Here is an 18,910-nt window from a genome sequence, read left to right on the forward strand (position 1 = left end):
AAAATGAGAATGTTGGCTGGCCTTAAAAGCAAAGTGAAAAATGAAAAATGAATGTCTTGCCATTTACCTATGTTAGTTCTTCCATCTCAACTGATCAAACAGCTTGGTCTTAGGAAACGCAGTAAGTAATTCTGATGAAGTCTAGCCAGCACGTGTAGTTGCCTCAGCTTCTATCTCTCGATTATAGCTACTGCAGGATGCGCCTTGTGAAATCGCTCACTGTTATCACCTTTCATTACAAATCAGGTAAGCCCAGGCTGCCCTTTGGACTGGCTATAATATACTGCATAAAGGAAGTTTCAATTTCCCACTCGAGTCTGAACCAGAGGGAGAAGGGAAAAAATGAGCAAATCAATAACCTTTTCCCTAAAATGAAACTATGATTTATAATGCTCTTAGAGAGGTGCCAGGACGCTTGTTTCCGAGGGGGGTGGCAGTGATGCTGCAGGCAACCAATGAAAACAGAAGCCTGAAATGAGGTTGCTACTTGCTGCTCAAATCGCTGCTTTACTGAGGAACCAGATGATGTATCATAATAAAGCCTTGTCTCTTTGGAACCCTCCAATTTGGAAATTACAGTACCACAGGCACAAAGTATTTGGTTCTTGAAGTTAAAAACCCCAAATAACTTCCTCTGAAAATGTAGTGTACCTTTCATATAAGACCACTGCAGGCAGACCTTGAATATGCTGTCCTGGGTTTGATAAAATGGGTGAGTTATTTGGAATTGTGCTTTAAAATTTGAATAATTTTCTTCAGAAACATGTATGGACCGGTATAATAGTGACTATACCACTTATTGTGAATTTTTGCTTTTTTTTATTTATTTATGATAGTTACAGAGAGAGAGAGAGAGAGAGAGGCAGAGACACAGGCAGAGGGAGAAGCAGGCTCCATGCACCGGGAGCCCGATGTGGGATTCGATCCCGGGTCTCCAGTATCACGCCCTGGGCCAAAGGCAGGCGCCAAACCGCTGCGCCACCCAGGGATCCCTTATTGTGAATTTTTGATACATACACTTAATTTTGTTGGTGGCAAAAAAGATGCATTTTGAGTTACTCTAGCTAGATAGTTCTAGAAGAATAGAGTAGGTGCTTCAAATTACTAGTTCCAGGGATCCCTGGGTGGTGCAGCAGTTTAGCGCCTGCCTTTGGCCCAGGGTGTGATCCTGGAGTCCTGGGATCGAATCCCACATCGGGCTCCTGGTGCATGGAGCCTGCTTCTCCCTCTGCCTATGTCTCTGCCCCCACCCCCCTGTGTGACTATCATAAATAAATTAAAAAAAAAAAAACAAATTACTAGTTCCATTAAATTTAAGTATTTATTGACTAACCTGTTATGTCATACAAATCAAACTGACAAACCTATTTATATACTGGCATGTAACAATGCACAATACTTTAAACAAAACAGCATTTGTTTAGAAGAATTATACATATGGAAGCCTTCCTAATAAAACTTGTCCCTCCATACTGTGAATTAATGCAGTTTCACTGTTGTGACATAAGAATGATTTCATTAACAATCTTCCCAGGAACAGAAGAAAATCAGCCGCGAGCTGCAACAGTGCCACTACATTAACACCTCTGTATTTGCGACCAGAAGACAAACAGCTGAACTAAAGGCAGGTGTTTGGGAACCTTGGCAAAAATTCTGACTATACTATATTCACAGGTGTTAATTAATTCTGCAGATTCCTGCACTGGACAGAAATTTCCCTTAGAGATCTCCTTATCCATTCCTCAGCCTTTATAAATTACTTGCCACAGGACCTCAGAATGTCATGTCGGAATTAAGAGGAAGTACACATTTTCTAGTGCACATGTGTTGGGGACTGAGGCTTGGGGAACCGAAGGGCATGGGAGTTTAAGAAAAGACGTCACCTGATTCTTACTCTAGGACTCTGTGCTACTTTAGCTCTGTTCCTTGCTTATCCTACATTGAGAAAAATGTTTTAATTGATTAACTAAATAAACTTCAATAAAGCTCTTGATATTTTTTTCAACCTTAGGTACAGGGGGTTGAATTAATTACCCTCCAACCACCACACAATCAACAGCATCGTGCAAATCATTTGCATATTTATTTCCCCCTTTTATCAACATTCCTCACTCTCTTGGTGATCAACCAACATCCCCATAGCCATTGCGGGTTTTTAAATAAATCTTTATTATTGAAATATAATTGACATATCATGGAGCACAACATAGTCTCTCGACAACTGTATACAATATGCAATGCTCACCATAGTAAGTGTGGTTACCATCCGCTGGCCAGGAGCAAACCTCATCTATCCAGAGGAGATGTTGCATCTATCTGAAGCAACAAGTGGCTCTCCCAAGTTGGATGGGGTACAGAGACCTGTGGATGGCTGAATTGCCTTCTCTTCCCAAAATATGGGGCAGACATATGGGTGGAAGGTAGGCAAGGCAGGTGTCAGTGGGGTTTCTATTTTCAGCCAGTTTATACAAGCATTGGTTCTAGAACCTTCCCTGCTCTCCCGGCTAGGAGACACCCACCTGTTTTCAATACCTGTCCCGGAGGAGGAAGAAGGGCATTGCTCCTGAACTTGGAGTCTCAGATGGAAAAGTGGGCATGGGTCTGAGTGGGTACAAGAGGCTTCTTAGGTGTCAGCCCAGTAGGATGGGAAGTGATACTGTGAAGCCACTAAAAGTATGGGGTCTGGAGGCATGCTGCATGGTTCTCAATTCCTCCATTTTACTAGCTGGGTGATGTGCACAAGTCACTTAACTTCTCTGGGTCTCAGCTCCCTCACTTGTAAGAACTAGAAAGTACTGGTACCTATTCATGGGATAGTGGTAAAAATTAGAGAATTAGTATATGTTCCGTGCTCTCAACGGCGTATGGTACACAGTAAGTGCTCAATAAATGATACTGAAGATACAGACACAAAACTATTTTTAGGGGCTGAGTGGGGGCTGTTTCCTTCCTTCCCCCACCTACAGTTCCTCCTGATTCCTCCTCTTGGACAGTCGTCTCAGCCTCTAACACAAAACCGGGGAAATTTAGAGGGCAAACTTAGAATCTTCCTGCCTTAACTTTCTAGCCGCTCAGTTCTGGGTTTTTCCACGCTCTCCACCTTCCTGCCAGGTCTTCCTGGGGTGCAGAACGAGATGGCTCTCCTTAGTGTGACAGTCCAATTTCTCATTTTCCAAAGCCTCTCCACTGTGAGTTTCCTCTGCTGGGAGCCACCAACTCTTAGGTCAGCATTGCCCATCTTCCACCCTGCCGCTCTTCCATCAGGCACTCCCTGCTCTTCAAACCATTACTGCGTGCACAGGCTTCTCTCTGGGAAGTGCCCCAGTGGACTGATTTGACTGGAGTGCAGTTAGTAGCAGGGCAAGTGTCCCTGACGGCACAGTGCCTGATGAATGCCTGACACTGTAAATAAATGCAACGTTGTAGATCCCCCGGGCAGCCGGCAAAGGCCACTGAGACAGAGCTTTAGAGTCCAAATGGGAGTCACAGAACAGAAGTTAAAAGGAGGGACAGAGTAGGGTGTCCCCCCCAACAAACAACCCAGAAGCTTGAGAACCACTTTACATTAGAGTAAGGTAGCAGCGGCTCAGTAATGACAGGACCTCAGGCAATGGAGAGCTATTTCCAACTCTGCTGTTCTAAGTCGTTGCTCCTGCAGAGGCTTCAGCTAAGTGAGCCAAGATGAAATCAGCCAATTGCTCCCTTTTAAGCCACATCAGCCCCAACCATCAACCAGGATGGGAACTCACTCCTAAAAATGCTGATTCACAAAGGAAAAAAAATGACCTCATAGCACAAGCTTATTTAAATAAAACTAACTAGAACTGGGAACAGTTATGTTGGATCAGATGTGTGGAGGGGTCTGACATCCCTGTCCAGGTCATTTGGTGATTCGGTTCAACACAACACTCACTGTGAGTCAGTCTGCGTCAGGCACTGCATTCTGGTACCATGGAGATAATAAAGATGACTAAGATTTGATCTCTGGCTTTAAAGAGTCCAGAAAATGCTTAGGGTACTTATCATTTCTTCTTCAACCTATAAATTATGGCCCTGAGAATAAAGCAGAGCTGTGCCTGGGGTATCAAGAGTGTGTGAGGCCCCCGTGATGGCCGGGGTCCTGGTTCCTCCCATTTGGTTCCATGGGTACCACCTCTGGGGCAGAAAGGGGGAAATGGTCTTCTACTGTCTTTCCTTTCTCTTCTGCAGTGGTCCTCTCCCCTCTATCCACTGCAAGGAGGAGACTTTACCACTGGCCCGGGACATCCTCAGTACAAACCACACATAGCAGAGAGAAGACGGTCATGAAAAGAGCTGGTCCCATTGCGTGCCTGGTGTCTTGGGCCTGGCCAGTTCCTGTGCAGGACAGGCTGTCACATAGCTTGACTTTCATCTGGGTTATGAGATGATGCTGAAAAATCTTCATAAACTACTAAGGGCAATTTTCATGTAGGAGGAGGACACCTGTCGATCAGTCATGTTGCCTCCCCCGGGTTATCAGAAGGTCCTTTGCCCTTCAGCAACCACTGCTGAGGCCCTGCCCTTCTGGGGGCACTAGCTCACGTCCAACCCATGACCAAAACTAAGCTACTGCTCTCTCTGGTCACTGGGACTCCAACCCAACGCACAGCCCCATTTCTTCTGGTTAACCGGCACGGCTGCCCTGTATGTACTCGATGACCAGGAGTCCCACCTGCCTTTCTCCTGAAGAGGAGATCTTCCTCCCACTCTGGCTCCCAGAGAGGCACCATTTCTCCATCAGCAAATGCTGATTATTGGTCTTCTCTCCTCCTGGTCAGTTTAGCTCCCTTTGTCGTAAAAGTGGCTCCTTTTGTGCCAAATTTAGCACCTAGCCTAAAAGCATGTTGATTGGTCCACACCATGTTTTGAAGACTTTTTGAAAAGATTAGGTAATTGTGATAAAGCCAGTTAGGAAAACAACTTGGTGGGATACCTGGGTGGCTCAGTGGTTAAGCGTCTGCCTTTGGTCCAGGGTGTGATCCTGGGGGTCCTGGGATCGAGTCCCACATCGGGCTCCCTGCATGGAGCCTGCTTCTCTCTCTCTCTCTTTTGAATAAATAAATAAAATCTTAAAAAAAAAGGAAAACAACTTGGCATTTTTTCATCAACTTAAAGATACGCTTACCAAAAGAGTCCAGCAATTCCCCTCAGATATTCACCGAAGAGAAACAAAAACTTCATTCACACAATGACTTGTACTCAAATGTACATAATTGATCATAATAGCCAAACTGTAAACAACCAAAAAGGCCCATCAACTGGGGCAAGGATGAAGCAGCTGTGAGCCATCCATATACCATGGGATACCATTCAGTAACAAGGAAGGAACCACCAAACACCCAACTACAAGGAAGACTCTCAAGGGCAATATGCTTAAGCAGAATCCAAACACAAAAATTATGTGCTGTATGATTTCATTCATAAGAAATTTTATAAAAGACAGAAAGCATATCATTGCTTACCAGAGACGGTGTGAGGACCTAGACTGCAAGGGAGTACAAGGGGTCTTTCTGGTGATGGCAGTGTTTTATATCTCTATTTAGGTAGTAGTTACACAACTGTAAACCTTTGTCAACTCTCATCACCTAAAGTGGATTAATTTTATTGTATGTTAGATTCATTTCCTATTGTTCTGTAACAAATCACTGCATACTCATTGTCTTAAATGCCACATGAATGTATTATCTTGCAGTCCTGCAGGTCAGAAGTCCGAAATGGACCTCACTGCCCGAGAAGCAAGGTTTCAGCAGGTCTGCCTTCTTTATGGAGACTCCTTCTTTATGGAATGGTTCCTTACTTTGCCTAGCTTCCTGAAGCTTCCCACATTCCTTGACTCATGGCCCCCTTCCTCTATCTTTAAAGCAAGTAAATCAAACTGAGTCTGCCCACACTGTGACTTCTCTGATTCTCTCTTCCCCCACTCCATCTTCTGCTTTTTTTTTTTTTTTGGTTTATTTATTTATTCATTCAGAGAGAGCCAAGAGAGAGGCAGAGACACAGGCAGAGGGAGAAGCAGGCTCCATGCAGGGAGCCCGATGCGGGACTCGATCCTGAGTCTCCAGGATCACACCCCGGGCTGCAGGCGGCGCTAAACCGCTGCGCCACTGGGGCTGCCCCATCTTCTGCTTTTAAAGGCCCTTGTGATTAGATTGAGCCCACTGGAAAAATGCAGGATAATCTTCCTATTTGAGGGTCGGCTGATTAGCAACCTTAATTTCATCTGCAACCTTAATTAGCCTTTGCCATAGAACCTGTTACATTCATGGGTTCTGAGGGTTAGGGTGTGGACATCTTTGGGGACCATCATTCTGCCTACCATGCATGTAAATTATACCTCTATAAAAATAAATTTTAAAAAATGACAGATTAAAAATTGGAGGGGATCCCTGGGTGGCGCAGCGGTTTGGTGCCTGCCTTTGGCCCAGGGCGCGATCCTGGACACCCGGGATCGAATCCCACGTCGGGCTCCCGGTGCATGGAGCCTGCTTCTTCCTCTGCCTATGTCTCTGCCTCTCTCTCTCTCTCTCTCTGTGTGTGACTATCATAAATTAAAAAAAAAAAAAAATTGGAAAGACTTCCTATAACTATCCAGGAGTCTGCTTTCTTCCAGTAAATCTGGCCACACCAGATGTCAATAGTTGCATAGCTAACTCTGTTGCAGCTCAGTAGCTGCCGACCCTTATCCGACCACATCGACTCTCATTTGCTTCAGGTCCCTTTCTGGTCGCTTCATTCTTACACATCACCTGCCTGGGCACTGTGATATTTAAATTGGTCACCTCAGTCTTAAACTGTTGATTCAAATGAAACCAGGACTCTGACTTTTTGCAACCCATCTTCCCTTCTTGCCTGTTTTCCCCAGCCTTCCACCTAACCCATCAGGCTGATGGGTTCCCTCTAACTAAATTGTAACACCATCTGTATGTTAAAGAACGTATGGAATTCAAAGAGGCCCAGGCAGGCTGAACTCCCAAATATCTGAGAAAGGGGTGCTTTGAACCCATTGACTGAAACAAGAAAGATGAGAAGCAAAGCTTGATTTCAAGGTTCTTCTTTGTTATCCAAGACCAGAAGTTTCCCACTTAGCTTAGAAGCTTCTCTAGCTTCTAACATAGGGCCAGTCACAGAGTAGATGCCCCCTAAATGTTTGCTACACCCACAGTGCAGTGTTACATCTCATGAAGTAATTTAAATGAAGGCTCGATCTGTTAATTTAGCAGTAATGAGGATCCACTTCTAGGATCCACTTCTTTGTGGGATAATTTAGACTTAAGAAAAAATATATTGGTTCCATGACCTTTAATCAATTTCCCAACCCTTGCCAGTCACCTCATTAAGATATGCTTCCAGTTGTTGAAAAGACTAGGTAAAGGAATGTACAAATGGCTGAGACAGCTCATCTCTTCATAACTGAATCACACAACCAGCAAGAGCATCTTCTTATTAATAGACAGTTCATTTGATTCACATCTATGGTAACCAGCCCACTCTGCCCTGCCCACATTTTCTTTTGCCATATTTTGCCTCCTTTAGTTTTGCCAAATTAGAGCCTGGTCCCCGCCACCTCCCTGCACACAGTTCTCAGGCTATTTTCCAACCTCTTTGCAGGTATCCTGCTCAAGCTTCATGACCGCCATTTGTCTTATAAGTTATACAGTGTGATGAGCAGCACAGCCAAAGAGCTCACTGAGGGGTGAGCATGAGAGTGAGGAACAGTGGACAATATAATTCCTTGTCATCAAGTGGAGATATGTTCTAATGTTACATAAAAGATCCTGCAGTTCCTAAAGAAGAAGCGCTTCCCAAACTTGAGAGGGATCCCTTCAGGAATTACTTACTTGCATAATTAGATTCCCCCCGCCATGCTGTCAACCTCAAATTCTGTCCTATTTAATCATTCTTTTTTCTATGGCTCCATTCGAGGCATCAATTGTGCATCTTATGGAATTAATTATATAGGTATCCTCTGTGTGGTCCAGTTGCGCTGAATGGACACATTTGCTAAGATGCCACACTCTTGGTCTTTCATGGGGATTGCCTTGGGACCCTCTAAAAGCAGTTCAGAGCAAATCCAAACTCGATTTTGACAGACACAGCTATGTAAAATATAGATACTAATTTAGCCTATAAGAGAATAGGAACTTCCAGGTCATTCGGCATCAATGCCTCTGATGTAAAAATTAAAGTTTGGTTTACTTCTTATAAACAAAGGAATACTGCACTTGTTCAGAAACAGATGGGCAGCTCTACAATCTTTCATCTAACCATCTGGGCAAGTGGAGGGAGCACACCTTTTGGGGACCTCACTATGCATACGGAAGAAAAGTGATGTCCAGGTTCTCTAGCTTATACCCTAAGATATCAGGGAAGCCTCTATCTCTCCACAACACTGAATATCGCTTGCCCTCTAAGCCAGTTCAGTACTAGTGGTGGAAATCTGGGAGTGGTCACATCTTCAAATAAGGAACATTTTAGAAGATTACAATCTTTATGTCCCTCCATTTGAAGTTAATTTAGAAGTACTATAATTAGTTATCAAGACTTGGTAATGATGCTAATTGTAAGCTTTGGATAAAGGATCTAATTAGGTTAATGACGAATTCAGCCCAGCAAGGGTATTTTCAGAACAGTTCTTTTCAAGGAAACACACACACACACACACATGCATTGTGTCACATTCAGAATATACAAATGTTTAGAGAAATGAGATAGGCAGTTCTTATGGAATCATAAGGATATATCCTAAGACCTTATTTAAGAGAGAAAAAAGATCAATGTTTCAGAGTTAAGTTTGCAGTAGGGTCTAACAAGAAAATGATTAGAAAAAATTCTTAATTTTCAATGCCTTCAAAGTGTAGGTGGGTAAAGGTGTGCTTCTGATGACTAAAAGGTCCTCCGTTTGCTAAAACCACCGTTAGTGGTGCCATGAAATGAACTGCGACTCCCCAAAATTTGTATGTTAAATTTCTAATACCCAATGTGACTATATCTGGAGATAAGGTTTCTAGGAAGTAATTGAGGTCATAAAGATGGGGCCCTAATCAAACTTAAGAAAAAAAAACAGATCTCTGTTTCTTTGTCACGTTGATGACACAGCAAGAAGATGGCCAGGAAGACAGCCCTCAATCAGAAACCAAATCAACTGCCGCCTTGATCTTAGACTTCCCAACCTTGAGAACTGTGAGAAAATACACTTCTGTTGTTTAAGCCACGCAGTTGGTGGTATTTTGCTATGGTAGCCCGAGCAGACCTACACAGGTGGGGTATGTAAGTTTAGAGCTAGAAGCTGGGCAGAGCTGAATTTCTCTGCATAAGCAAGGAGAGTGGGGAGGCATTGCAGTTAGGTTCCTGAAGGAGAGAGACCAGCCAGTGAAGCCGCGTGCTGTGGGGGACGGGGAGAGGGAAGATGTAATGTAGTCTTTGAAAGGAACCCAAATACCAAACAAAGACTGATGAAGTTGTGGGCTATAAAACATGTGATGTAAAAACTTCTTCTTTTATGACATTTTCAGCAAGGTAGTTTTTATTTTATTTTTAAGATAATATTTATTTATTCATGAGAGACACAAAGAGATAGGCAGAGACATAGGCAGAGGGAGAAGCAGGCTCCCTGCGGGGAGCATGACCCGGGACTCAATCCCAGGACCCTGGGATCATGACCCAAGCTGAAGGCAGACGCTCAACCACGGAGCCACCCGGATGCCCCAGCAAGGTAGTTTTTAAGTGACTGAATTCTGGGTTTCAGTGGTTTTCTCTATGGCAAAGGATGGAGGCATAAGTCTTGTGATGCATGCCAAAGGGCTGTGACAGCTTTATTCGGAGAGGGGAGGGGACCAGTAGTTGCCATACGGGCTGTATATGCACACTGCAGAGACCACCAAGGTCTCCCTTTCTGGCTCCAAACAACCCTGTGGGCTGCTCTTTGAGAGCGTTTCTTAGCTTTGTCATGTCTGGAGGACATTCTGAAGAAATGAGGATCAGAAGACTGGTTCTAATTTCTAATCTATTTTCTTTGTCACTTTGGGAAATGATAAACTTTCCATGCAACAGGTTCACCATTCAAAAAACATGGGAATAATACTTACTGCTGCTTTTGTTAACATAATTATAATAAATAAGCTGATAGATATAAAAATGCCTTTCAAAAAAGACATTACTAATTTTGTTTTCTCCTTTTTATTTTGAAGTAACTAGGATCACAGACACTTGCAAGATAATACACAGAGATCCCATGTACTCTTCATCCAGTTTTTCTCAATGGTTAGAAATGAGTAGATCTTAAATAACTATATATCAAAAGTAGAAAACTGACAGTGTGATCATGTGTGTGTACAGTTCTATGTCATTTCATCCTACATGCGGATTTATGCAACCACCTCCATAATCAAGACAGACACTATTCCGGGGCACCTCGGCTTAGTGGTTGAGCATCTGCCTTCGGCTCAGGTGGTGATCCCCAGGTCCTAGGATGGAGTCCCGCATCGGGCTCCCTTCAGGGGGCCTGTGTCTCCCTCTGCCTGTGTCTCTGCCTCTCTCTCTCTCTTTCTCTCTCTGTGTCTCTCATGAATAAATAAAATCTTTAAACAAACAGGCCAGCCCAGGGGTCTCAGTGGTTCAGCACCGCCTTCGGCCCAGGGCGTGACCCCAGGGTCCTGGGATCAAGTCCTGCATCGGGCTCCCTTCAGGGAGCCTGCTTCTCCCTCTGCCTGGGTCTCTGCCTCTCTGTGTGTCTCTCATGAAAAAATAAATAAAATCTTAAAAAAAAAAAAAAAAAAGACACCATTCCATCAACTCAAAGATCTCCCAGGGGCCAGCCCACTGTAGTCACACTTGCTCCCCTTCTCTTCATCCCCCAACCTCTGCTAACCATTAAGTTTTTCTCCAGTTTGATATTTGTCATTTCCAGAATACGATGTACATATACCTTTTGAGATTGGCTTTTTCACTCAGCAAAATGTGCTTGAGGCCTATTCAAGCTGTTGTATCAAATTCCTTTTGTTGATGAGTAATAGCATTCTGTGGTACCCTAAGACATTTTAGTTGTTTCTGGTTTGGAGCTATTGCAAAATAGATGTTATGAATAGTTATGTGTAAATTTTTGTGTAGAGATAAATTTTCATTTTTCTGGGTGATGGTAAGTGCCTAGGAGTGCAATTGTGGGTCATATGTTAGGTGCATTTAAGTTTTTTTTTTTTTTAAGAAATTGCCAAACTATTTTCCAGAATGGCTGAAGTATTTTGCAGCCAGCAATGTATGAGACATGTGGTTTCTTTGCATTCTAATCAGTATTTGGTATTGCCATTAATTTGTTAAATAAATTTTGTATACTATCAATTGTTTTCACTATTGGTTCTTAAGGCAAGCCTTAATGTCAATAGCTCTTGGAGTAGGCATCTCTATCTATAGTAATTGAAGCTAATTTTCTGGTTTTATTTATTGTAAAATAGGTACTTTTATCTCTACTGGAGATCAAGTTCCCCAGGATTCATGGAAGATCCAATTCAGTGATTAGGCTGGGATTCACATTTGCTTTGGGAAGGACCCAGGGGTCTAGCCAGCTATAATCTGAGATGAGGATGTCTGGTCTGCTGAAATGCTGCAGAGGATTCACAGTGGCTAGGGCTCTCTAGAATGTTGAAACTTATTTTCTGTAACTGACATGTAAAGGCTATACTCGCCCAAACTCTACTCACCCTCATATGGACCCAGATTCTCCTCCCTGGCACACATTATTGTATGCTAAGTGCCTTATCCTAATTAAGGCCTTAAGATACCTGGTCTATAATGTCACATTGATAATCATGACTTTCTAACAGCAGATGGCATCCCTGAGGATTGTATCTTGCATAGAAAACTCTCCCCACCATCTTTGAAGAACAATTAAACCACCAAAGCTCTTTGGTGCAGTAGAAACTGAAGCTGTGTACTTTGAGCTAATTTCTCTTAGACTGTATGTGGGGTTTTGGGGTCTGGGTGCTGAAATTTTGAGTTCGTTGACAGGTCATGCCAGCCATCTAAGGTAGAATTCCCTTGGCTCCTGCCATTTCCTGAGCCTGGTTCTCTAGCCTTAAATGGCCATTCTGTGAGCCACTTAATAGCCTTCTAATGAATGCTTGTTCTGGTTAAGTAAGCTAGAATTGCTTTCCATTATTTGCATCCAAAACCTAATACCAGGCTTAGGACCATACTAAATTTTAGATTATGAACCACATGAACATTTCTAAAAGATTTTCCCAGGGATGGCTAGTTGTCTCCCAATATCTACTCTATCTGATCTGTGTTCTCTTTGCTGCTTGGTATAGAAGACAAAATTTCCAAGACTCCCATGCAGCTAGGGTATGGTCATGTGCTGAAGTTCTGGCTAATGAGATTTAAGTGGATTTGTGTGGGACTTCCAGGGAGATTTTTAACAGCAGTGCATGTACACCCTTATATATCCTTCCTGCTTTGTCCTGCCTAGAACGTGGACCTACTGGTTGAAATGTGCTAAGAATGGTGGATAAAAGGAATTTTGAGATAAAAGGAATTGGGCTTTTCATGGGTGGAAGTACCATTCCAGCATTGGACAGCCCCCATCCAGGCTTCTTTTAATATAAAATAAGCTTGTACCTTGTTCATGTCTCTGTTAATTAGTTTTTTTTCCTCTTATATCCCTAATTTTTTTTTTCCCTCAGTCAACCCTAATCTTAGCTAATAGATAGTAAGGAATGGAATGTGGGATTCTGGGAGAACCTCATATCCAATGGTTTCCTAGGATTCATGAGAAAGAATGTGTTGACTTCCAACTTCTATGTCCATATCTACTTAAAAATAAAGGTTGCTATTAGCTCTGATACTAGGTGTAGTTACTTAATATGCTAATACGTTTTGCTAACAATTGGTTTCATTTATAATCTTATTTCATTTTCTGCATTTAAAAGCATTATTCTGAGTGGATGTGTGTAGGCTTCACCTGGCTGGCCAGGGGATGGATGAGAAGCCCAGTGCTACAGGGCCACCCAACAGCATCAGCAGCATACACACTTGCCATTCTTCATGCACAAATGTGAGCAGGGAAACTGCCATATTTTTAAAGGTCATATCTCTATTTTTAGACTGTGTAAGATCAATGTGCCCGGCACAACGTCTGGACATAGAAAGCTCTCAACAAGTGACTGATGTCCCTCCCTTTCTGAGGAGCTAGAATGGAAGTGGGAAGGCCTGAGCACCAAGGTAATTGGCTTCATGCACAATAGAAGTAGCTCCTCTGAGTTCATCATGCATACCTCCACACCTCGAAGATCAGAGTGAGAATGCTGAAAAGCACTTCCCAGATCTGTGCAGAACTGGCAGGGGATGAGATGGGTGCAGGTGGGGGAGCTACATGCACCCTAGCTGACAAACATGTTTCCCCAGGTGATGCACTTAACATGAAGGGAGCAGCAGGAGGGCAGGGGTGGGAGAGCTTGTGGCTCCACCTAAGAATGTGAGGCTTCCAAAACCCATGAACAATAAAACACATGCACTAAAAAAATAGCTGCATACCTAAACTAGAAGCATGCCTCATATCCATTTCCTAAGTCCTTAAATAAAGAAAGACTTTGTCATTATTATTTTGGGGGCTGATGTAGCTTATTAATGCTTGGGGAAGAGTGAAGGAAATCTGAGCCCAAGAGTCATTTTGTTGAAATCAAATGTCAGATTGATCCTAACATGGACAAATTAAGAAATAATGCTGGTGCACATTGATGTCCCCAGTTGATTCCCCTTGCAATGTCTTACTCAGATACTTGAACATAAAGTCTTCAGTGCTGAGACATTCGGTGAAGTATGACACAGGTGGGTGGCGGGGTTTGAGGCCACTTGGCTGGGCTGGTAAGTGGGACCCAGCGGTCACTGTAGCCCTCCCCTGCTCCCCTGGAGTGGGTGCAGAATGCTTGGCATGCCTTGCAAGCTCTGTTCCTGCACCCTGCCCCCTCTTATTCACCCCCACAACCTTTGAATGGTAAGCACACAGCTGGGAGAAGATAGTTAGGAAAAGGGGAGTAAGGTCTTATTATTCTAGTTCCTTCCTCCTATCCTTACCTCAGTGTCAGCCCCATCTGTGGAAAGAAAAGACTGCACTTAATGGCCATGTATATCAGGCACTGTGTAACCACTTTTGTGCACAGTCCTCCAGTGCAGCAGGACTATGAGGTATCATGCCTGTTTTACAGACAGGGAAACTGAGGACCAGACAGCCCACATAACTGTCCTGAAGGTAACGGGCTGGCAGGGCCAGCTTGGAACGAGGGCATGTCTTACACCTAATCCCACGCCAGTAACCACTCTGCTCGCTGCTGGTGTTGATGTCCACACCTTACTGCCAGGACAGAAATGGCTCTGCCGCTGTCCCTGCGACCCACGGGGCTGGTGGGCAGTGCTGCCAGCAGGCTGGGGCAGTCAGGTTCTTGTTCTTCCTACCTGGTGAGAGTGGCCCCGCGGCCCTTAAGGTGGGTCTTTGTATAGTATGTGCCCTTAGACTCTTAATTCACCCAATAAATATATGAATGGAAGATGTGGATTCATTGGGTTCCAGGTAATCCAGGCTTTACGGTGTTATTTTTTTCCTTGAATCTCTCTCATTATCTTAGTTTTTTCCTGTTTTTTCTTTCTTCTGACTCCTCTGATCTCTTCACCCTCTCGTGAGGTTTACCTTCTGACGTTCTCCTTGTTTCCCTGTAGCTCTGAGCTCTCGCTGGGCTGTGCTGACGGCCTGGGTATCTGACTCAGAGGAAACTGCAGCACGTGGAGCTACCATGTTTTGAGCACTAATCAGACATGTGTTCCAACACGCCTGTCACACTTAAGCCCCACCATGATGCCGGTCAGAAAATGGGGTGGGAGGCGACTGAAAACTAGGCCAAGCTCCCACCCAGACTGGGGCGGTGGGGACTGCAGAGCAGCACTCACTGCCCCCCCTCCTTGGCCCCAGCGCTTTGGAAGGGACTGGCTCTGCTTGCTTCTTGGACCCCCAGCCGCTGGGCCTGGGCCGGCCTGTGCACGGCGTCGCACACCTCGGGACCGAGGGGAGCAGGACATCTTGGGTGTTGGAATCTCGGGAATATGTAAGCTTTTAAGCTGAAGGGGGTCGGGGAGACCTGGGCTTCGGGGTGCCCCCACTCGGGCAGTGTGCGGGGGGGGATGGAGGCCAGGAAGCGGGTCCCACGGGCTGGGACGAGGCGGTGTGAATTGGAAGGACAGGATGGCACTGGAGGGCTTAGGGGAGTGGACGCCGCGACCCCAGGGCAGCTGTCAGCCCCGAGGGGAAGTGCTATGGGCAGCCACCGGTCTCGAGAGGAGGAAGGCTGAAGGAAGCCGCTCCTCCCCGCTGTCTCCTCCCTCACCGGGATCCCAGGGCAGGTGGCGGCAGTGGCCAGCAGGAAAGGTGACGACAGTCAAACTGCCTCCTCCTAGGGCCTCGTCAGAGAGGGCGACGTAGCGTGATGTTGGGCACCTTCGGATGCTGGTGATGGTCTGTGAAGGTAAAGCGCCATCATGGTCCGAGGCCAGCACAGAAACGAGGCCTGGGCAGGCTGAGCCATCCCCGTCCATCAGCAAACCCTGGCCACAGCCCACAGGTTAACTCAGGAGTTCTGGCAGCCATCCAAACTCCCTTCCTGGCTTTGCCTAATTCTGTAAGGATCATTCCAGATCTTTCCCTCCCTTAGTGATGCCTCATGATCTCCTTTGTGTAAGAAGCTTGTCTGGAGTCAGAATTCAAGTCTCTTGGCACTAGGCGCAAGGCTTCATGCACTGACTGCTGTGCCACAGAAGCCGATAGGCAACGCCACAAACACCTTCTTCTCTGCATCACTTACCATTTGACTTGCTTGCAGTGTGGATGCCAGTTCTGGATTCTTTCCCTCTAGCACAAATCCTGTTACTGGTGTGAGAAGGGTCAGTACCCGGCTCTGAGTCACTTCATAATGCTCCCCAATTCCTCCCCTGCTGGATGAAAACTCCACGGGCTGTGCTGGTTGTCCTGCCCAGAGGCCTCTTGAATGAAACAGGATGGGGGTCCAGGACCCAGGACTCTCAGTTGTCAGTGGGCTGTGACATCATTTATACAATGCAGAATTTCAGAGGAAAAGAGAAACCTTTTCACTTTTTTAGAAGCTGCACGGAAAGAGGATGGACTTAACAGCCCTCGTCTACCTTAAGTAAAGTAAAAAGATGTGGCATTGAGAAGAAGACATAGCAAGATGTCAAATAACTTTTTAAGTCATTCTAAGCCACTTGAGCAGGAAAGTCCTTTAGCTAGGATGAAACCAACAATATGGAAGGCTAAAGCCCCACTGAATAAGTCAACCATGACAGCCAGGCTCACTCTTCTCTTTGCTTCCAGTTACAGCCTTCCTTATACATACACGATGAAGTCCCAGGGGCTTCCCAGATCAGATCGCCCCCCTGGGAGAGGTAGGAAACTGGAGTCTCAAACTTTGCTGCAGAGAACCAGCTTTAAATGGCTTTAAAAACATGCAGGTTGCCTGAGTGGCTCAGTGGTTGAGTGTCTGCCTTCCACTCAGGGCATGATCCTGGAGTCCTGGGATCGAGTCCCACATTGGGCTCCCTGCATAGAGCCTGCTTCTCCCTCTGCCTGTGTCTCTGTGTTGCTCATGAATGAATGAATGAATGAATGAATAGGTAAATAAGTAAATAAATAAATAATCTTTATTTTTATTTATTTATTTATTTATTTATTTTTAAATTTTTTTTTTCAATTTTCATTTATTTATGATAGAGAGAGAGAGAGAGAGAGGCAGAGACATAGGCAGAGGGATAAGCAGGCTCCATGCACCGGGATGCCCGATGTGGGATTCGATCCCAGGTCTCCAGGATCGCGCCCTGGGCCAAAGGCAGGCGCCAAACCGCTGCGCCACCCAGGGATCCCAATAAATAATCTTTAAAAAAAATCCATGCTGAGTCCTCAACCCAGATAACCAGATTCGATTGACCAGGGGCAGACCCCAAGCATGTGTATTTTCAGGAGGTAAGGGAAGTGGTAAGCTTTTTTAAAAAACTATTTATTTAAAAAGTATAACTTCTGTATAGTGACATACACAAATTTTAAGTATCCAGCTCAATGAATTTTTATAAATGAATACCCTCAAAACACCCTCCCCCTCATGAACATACAAAACATGATAACCCCCTAGAAGCCTCAAGAGAGGATTTTTAAAACTAACTTCTTTTATTTTGAAATAACTAAAACTCTTCAAGTTGCAAGAGTATAACAATGAACTTGGCAAGGGTATTTAAAAATCCCCCCTTATTGATTTTAATATCTAGACAGGCTTGTTTGCAATAATTGTTGCTTTTGCCACATTTCTGGCCATGGAAAGCCTTCAATAAGGCATGGGCATAAGGTTTTAATATTCCCTTACTGATTTCTTAACCAGGTCATTATTCCTCAAGGTTCCTTTAACATATAAATTAATATCAGCCTCAGACACACTTTATTCTGTTATACTGTTATTGGTATTTTGGTAACTTTTTATGTACTGTTTATGATTCACAGCCTCAGCTCTTTCTAGTGACATATGGATGAGGCGGCCCTTTTTGCTGTAAAAAAGGATACCCTATGTGTGCTTGAGAGAACTAGAGGTGGAATTACACTCATTTTTTTTTTGGGGGGGGGGCGGTCAGCCACCGGTTGATAAGTCCAGAGACAAAATCCAGAGCCTGCCACAGCTTGAGGGTAGGGATGTGTGAAGCAGGAATCTGAGGAACTAAATACCTAGTGAGGAAAAACAAAAACAAAAACAAAAACAAAAACAAAAGCAATCACACCCAGCCTGGTGGAAATGTGCAGACTGCAGAAGCCAATCCGATTTAGGAGCTTAGGAAGACCAGCAGGAGAAATTCTGACATGTGATGGGAAGGGCACCAGGAAGGAGAGGGTGAGCCCCAGGAGCCAAGGAGGCTGGCCTGGGGGGACTCGGGCTGCCCTGCAGCGGCCACAGCAACTGCAACCGCGTCCGCCCGGACGGGCTCCTGATTTTACTGTGTACAAAGGTTGCATCTGGACTAGGGCAGTCCCAGGAGCAATGCGGACTACAGCTGGACTTTGCCCAGGCTCGGCATCTCTCCTTTTTGTCTCCTTACAGTGTTCCTGAGAAGCTAAGTAGCATTTCCATTCAAAACAGCCAGCCCAGGGGGGCAGGAGCAAGTTCTGAGGGTGGCTGAGGTCCTTAGGGCCCAGACAAAGCAGGAGAATCACCTGTAGTTCCTCAGATGGTGGCCCAAAACCAGCCTTACGGCGGGCCTGAGTAACTGCCTGTGTGAGGGTATCTCCGGCCCTGAACTGACCAGAGTCTTAAAAAAAAGGAAAACCCATCACTTGAGCTTGGCATGTCCCACTCAAGTGTTTGGCAAAGAAACTTGGCCCTTTAGGCCAAGTAACCAATTCCTTATGTCTTCCTTGTTATTGTTATATACAATTTTGATTTGCAGTAACTTTTACGTTTATTTTTTTAAAGATAGATTTATTTATTTGGGAGAGAGAGAGTGCACGAGTTGGGGGAAGGGTAGAGGGAGAGGAAGAAGCAGACTCCTTGCTGAGCAGGGAGCCCAACTACAGGGTGGGGGTCAGGGGTGGGAGAGGCTGGATCTCAGGACTCTGAGTCATGACATGACCTGAAACCCAGAGTCAGATGCTTAACCAACTGAGCCACCCAGGCACCTCATTTTCTAGATTTATTAAAAGAGAGTGTGACAAACATGAATTTTGTAACTCAGTACGGTAAAACATGTAACAGTGTCTTCGAATACTAAAGTCTACGTCTTGTCTTTAATTTTAGCAACGAGTCAAATTCACTGAAGGTTGTTTCCTAACAAAACTAGGCTTTATAGTAAATTTGCTGTTCTA

General features: G+C 44.7%; 1 protein-coding gene across 1 annotated transcript in view; it reads right to left on the reverse strand.

Annotated features, from left to right (window-relative positions):
• SV2C (synaptic vesicle glycoprotein 2C) overlaps window positions 1-18,910 on the reverse strand; it is a 207,706-nt gene that overhangs the window by 69,888 nt on the left and 118,908 nt on the right. The window lies entirely within an intron of this gene.

This window comes from Canis lupus, chromosome 3 (genome assembly GCF_003254725.2).
Source record: "Canis lupus dingo isolate Sandy chromosome 3, ASM325472v2, whole genome shotgun sequence".
Lineage (NCBI taxonomy): Eukaryota > Metazoa > Chordata > Mammalia > Carnivora > Canidae > Canis > Canis lupus.